Genomic DNA, 6,000 nt, shown 5'->3' on the forward strand with positions numbered 1-6,000 from the left:
ATGGAAAAAGTGGTTTAAATTATTGATAAATTTAAGTTCTAGGAAAAACCTTAATCCCAAAAAGCTTCTGTTATATGTCATGTGTTAAATGAAACTTTGTGGGGCTTCCCTGGTGGCGCAGTGGTTGAGAGTCCGCCTGCCGATGCAGGGAACACGGGTTCGTGCCCCAGTCCGGGAAGATCCCACATGCCGCAGAGCGGCTAGGCCCGTGAGCCATGGCTGCTGAGCCTGCGCGTCCGGAGCTTGTGCTCCGCAACGGAAGAGGCCACAACAGTGAGAGGCCCGCATACCGCCAAAAAAAAAAAAAAAAAAAAAAAAACTTTGTGACTGTTTAGATAACTTAGTGGGAAAAAATGCATATTACCTGATAAAGTCTGTAGTAGCTTAAATTTCTATAAGTAACGAGCTTTTGATTCTGAAGAATACCTCTTAATCCATAAGGCATGGGAATGAGTTCTCAGGTTGTTGACTCTGTTTCTGTTGTACAGAGGCTGGCAAACCTTTTATGTGAAGGGATAGATAGTAAACATCATACTTTTGCAGGGCATAATGGTCTCTGTCAAAATTATTTCATTATGCCTTGCTAGCACAAAAGCAACCATAGACAATATATAAACAACTGAATGTGGCGGGAATTCAATGAATATTTATGAAAAGTAAAATTTGAGGGTTTTTTATAGTTTTACACCCCCAAACATCATTTTTTTCCAGTGATTAAAAACTTATAAAACCATTCTTACTTTGCAGGCTTGTCAAAAATAGATGGCAGGCCAGGTTTACCCCATGGGTGGTAGTTTCCTGACTCATGTACTATGAAAATTTGGGACCCATAAACTAACTGAGTTTGATATTAAGGGCACATATATTTCTAAAAACAATGAACTTTGGGAGTTCCCTGGCAGTCCAGTGGTTAGGACTTGGAGCTTCCATTGCTGAGGGCCTGGGTTCAGTCCCTGGTCAGGGAACTAAAATCCCACAATCCGTGCAGTGAGGCCAAACAAACAAAAGCAATGAATTTTACTAGGGAAGTTTCAAATTTTATTACAAAAAATTAATACATAAGGTTTAAATATTTTTAGTAATTTGGATATTGAATACATTGCTGAGAAGGCACATGAGCATTCTGCTAAAATATACCTTGAGTTAGAAAAAGAAAGTTGGAAAAAAAAGTTAGATCAAGACTTAATGTGAGGTTGAATTTCCAGTAAAAATTGTTTATTACCTTAGAAATAGCCAATCAAAATGGATCCAGACATATTTTCAGAACACGTGGTAATCACATTTGTGAAAACCTCACCATTAGTCTAGATTGCAGCAAAATGGAGTATACACCTTTAAGTTCCCATACCCCTACAGAAACACTGACAAGCAAAAACTGTCAAACCCAACTTTTCAGAACTCTGGAAAACAGTTAAAGGTTTACAGTAACTAATCAAACATTGAATCAAGAAAAAGGTAACTTTCAAATGGTAGCAAAGATTTATGATGTTTTTACTTGTCCTTGCCCCACCCCCTCCCCAGCACAGTAGCAGTCTTAAAGAAAGAAACTTGCATTCCTTGTGTAAGTCCTTGGTCCCTGCTTTTGAAGGAAGCAGAGCAGACTTCATTGGAAAATTGTTGTGTTTGTCTGTTACAAACTGGGAGCTGCCTGAAATGTAGAAAAGCACTTGTCCCCGTTCAGCTTAACTGGGAACTCAGACCAGAAAAGCAGTAGGCATAGCTCAAAAAAGCTGCAAGCCAAATTAACAACTCACAGATGCTTAGGGGAAAAAAATGTGATGGAAACATAAAACAGATGCCAAAAGCCCTGGAACAAAAGTTAGGGAGTTTCATTAAGAAATTAAGGCATTCAAAAGCATCCATGAGAGGAATTTAGAAAGCCATGGACAAGCCCAGAACAAAACTCATGCTCAGAAAAGATATGAAACACCCTAAATTTTCACCTCAAACCAATCCTTAGGCTCAGTGTAAGCCTACCTAAGTATTTGAAGTAGTTCCCTTCATAGATCCAATCTGCACAGACTAGGGTGTGTATGTTTTTTAGCTCCTGGTCTTCAAGGGAATCTCTATGAAAACTCTAGCTTAACACAAAGAACAGAGACTTCAGTGACCACAGAAGATAAGGAACACATCCTCTGAAAATATAGTTTGGGGAAGTCACTAAACAAATGGGCTACTATAGCCTTCAAAAATCAAAAACATAAAAACACCAAAAAACACGGAAAAGAGGCAGATCTGATTTCCAAGTTACCACATTATAATATGCAAATGTCCAGTTTTCAACAATAAAAACAACCCAAAAAACCCCACAAGGAATACAAAGAAACAGGAAACATATAGCCCCTTTAGAGGAACAAAATAAACATTAAGAAACCCTCCCTGAGGGAGTCCAGACCTTGGAGTAGTTATACAAAGACCATAGAACAATTATATTAAATATCCTCAAAAAGCCAAAGGAAAACATAGACATAGACTGAAGGAAATCAGGAAAATAATATGTGAACTAAATGAGAATATCAGTACAGAAGTAGAAATTATAAAAGGGAACCAAACAGCCACCATGGAAAATTTTGACAGTCCCTCAAGAAGTATAGAATTGCTACATATTTCATTAATTCCACTTCTAGGTATATAACCAAAAGAACTGAAAGCAGGGATTCAGATACTTGTACACCAATGTTCATAGCACCACTATTCACAATAGCCAAAGGTGGAAACAACCCAAATGTTCAACGATAGGTGAATGGATAAACAAGATATAGTATAAATGTACAAAATATTATTCAGCCTTAAAAAGGAATAAAATTCTGATATACACTATAACATGGATGAACCTTGAAAACATTACGCTAAGTGAAATAAGCCAGACACAAAAAATGGTTAATGTATGATTTCACTTATCTGAGTTACACAGAACCAAAAAATTCACAGAGAAAAGTCAAATAGATGTCAACAGGAACTGGAGAGAGTGTGGATTGGGAAGTTATTGATTAATGGGTACAGAGTTTCTTTGGGGGATGATGAAAAAGTTCTGGAAATGGATAGAGGTAATGTTTGCAGATCATTGTAAATGTACTTAATGGTGCTGAATTACACACTTAAATATGGTTAAAAGGGTAAATTTTGTTACGTATTTTTATCATCATCATCATAATAAATAACTTGTAAAAAATGGAACCACACAGATACTGGAGATGAAAGTACAATAACTGAAATAGAAAATTCACTAGAGGGGTTCAACAGAAGATTTAAACACACAGAAGAAATAATTAGTGAACTTGAAGATAGAAAAATTGAAATTATTTAGTCTGAGAAGCAGAAAAAAAAATGAAGAAAAATAAACAGAACCTAAAAAATATATATGGACCTATGTTAAGAGATAAGGACCTATGTGATACCGTCCAGTAGACCAAAATATGCATTATGTGAATACCAGAAGGAAAAGAGAAAAAGGACAGAAAGAATATGTGAAGAAATAATGGCCCAAACATCCCAAATTTATCGAAATTCATGAATCTAAAAACTTTAGTTTCAAAATTGGATAGACTCACACCAAGAAACATTATAATCAACCTGTCAAAAGACAAGCTATCATGAAAACAGTGAGAGAAGTGACACCTCACATTCATGTACAAGGAACCTCAATAAGATTAACAGGTAATTTCTCATCAAACTATGTGTGGCAGAAGACAGTATGATGACCCGTTTAAAGTGCTGAAAGAAAAAAACTATCAACTAAGAATTCTGTGTCAAACAAAACTGTCCTTAAAATAGGGGGAAATTAAGACATTCCCAGGTAAAAGCTGAGGGAGTGTGTTATCACTAGACCTGCCCTACAAGGATTTATAAAAAGAATTCTTCAGATTGAAATGAAAAGATGCTAGACAGTAACTCAAAGCTTTGTGAAAAAGTAAAGTTCTCTGGTAAAGGTAAATACATAGGCAAATATAAAAGATAATGTTATTAATTTTTGGTTTGTAATTCCAAATTTTCCTATAGGATTTAGAAGACAAATACATTAAAATTATAATTCAGTGGTATTGGCCATATCATGTATATATTTTTTACAATACTTATTGTATTCTACATACAATAAGTACAGGGGAGAAGAGGAGATAAAGCTGTATAAGAAAAGTGATTTTCCATGCCATTAAAGTTATGTTGACATCAATTCAAATTATGTTATAAATTTGTAAATGTATTCTCTCCATGGTATGGTAATAAAATAATGTTATTTTATTAACATTTTAGATATTAATAAAACATCTAAAAATATACAGAAAATAAAAAGATAGTCAAATGGTTCATCACAAAAAAAGCAACAACACACAAAAGAAGGCAGTGATGAAGAAAGTGAAGGATAAAAATAGCTGTAAGCACACAGAAAATAGTTAAATGGAAAAATCCTTCCCTATCTGTAATTACTTTACATGTAAATGGAATAAATTCTCTAATCAAAAGGCAGAGGCATATAGAATAAATAATAATAATACAACTATATACTGCCTACAGGAGACACATTTTAGATCCAAAGAAACAAATAGATTTAAAGGATGGAAAAAGATACTCCATGCCAATAGTAACCAAAAGAGGCCTAGGTTGCTATATTAATATCAGGCAAAATAGATTAGGTCAATGTTACGAGACAAAAAATGGCATTATATGTTGATGAAAGGGTCTATTCATTAATAAAACAATTATAAACATATCTGCACCAAACAACAGAGCCCCCAAAATAAATAAAGCAAATAATGACAGAATTCAAAGGAGAAACAGTTTTTCAATATACCACTTCCAATAATGAATAGAACTTCTATATAGAATATCAATAAGTATTATAGAAGACTAAGGTAAAACTATGAATTGATTAGACCTAACAGACATATAGAGCACTCCACCCAGGAAGAGAATCCACAAGGGCACACAGAATATTCTTCAGAATAGACCATGTTAGGCGACAAAACAAATCACAATAAATTCTAAAAGACTGAGTCAAACAAAGTATCTTTTTTGACCACAATGGAGTAATGTTAGATATCAATAAGGAACATTGGAAAATTCACAAATATGTGGAAATTAGACAACATACTCTTAACCAATGGGTCAAAGAAGAAATCTCAAGAGTTTAGAAAATACTTTTAAATAAATTAAAATAATGATGCAACATAACAAAACTTATGGGATGCAGCAAAGGCAGTGCTCAGAGGGAAATTTATGGCTGTAAATGTCTACATTAAAAAAAGAAGAAAGATCTCAGGTCAATAACCTTAACTTCACACCTTGAGGAACTAGAAAGAGGAGCAAAATAAACCCAAAGCTAGCAGAGAAAATGAAATAATAAAGATTAGAATGAAGAAAAATAAAATATGAAGTAGAAAAACAATAGAATCTATGAAGCCATATGTTTGTGTTTTTGAAAAAATGAAAATTTACAAACTTTTAGCTAGATTGACCAAAAAATAGGAAACTTTCCACTTTTCACCATTGAGTATGATGTTATTAGCTGTGGATTTTTAATAAATCTCCTTTATCATGTTGAGGAAGTTCCCTTCTATTCCTAGTTTTATGAATGTTTTTATCATGAAGGAATGGTGGACCTTGTCAAATGCCTTTATCTCTGTTCATTGAGATGATCATGTCACTTTTCTTCTTCAATCTATTAACGTAGTCCCAATTAGTTACTTAGGGCTACTGTTACAAAGCACCACAAACTGGTGCATTTCTTAAACAACAGAAATGTCTCAGTTCTAGAAGCTAGAATTCTGAGATCAGAGTTTGCAGGGCCATCCTTCCTCTGAAAGCACTAGAACAGGATCTGTTCTAAGCCTGTCTTCTAGCTTTTGGTAGTTCCTTGGCTTTGGGCAGTATAACTCCAGTCTTCACATTGGATTTTCCCTGTGTATATCTGGGTTTTTACATGATGCTCCTTCTACAATAACATTAGTCATATTGAATTAGGGTCCCACCATACTCCACTACAACTTCATCTCAACAAATAAT

This window comes from Leucopleurus acutus (genome assembly GCF_964270905.1).
Source record: "Leucopleurus acutus genome assembly, chromosome: 6".
NCBI classification, from domain to species: domain Eukaryota; kingdom Metazoa; phylum Chordata; class Mammalia; order Artiodactyla; family Delphinidae; genus Leucopleurus; species Leucopleurus acutus.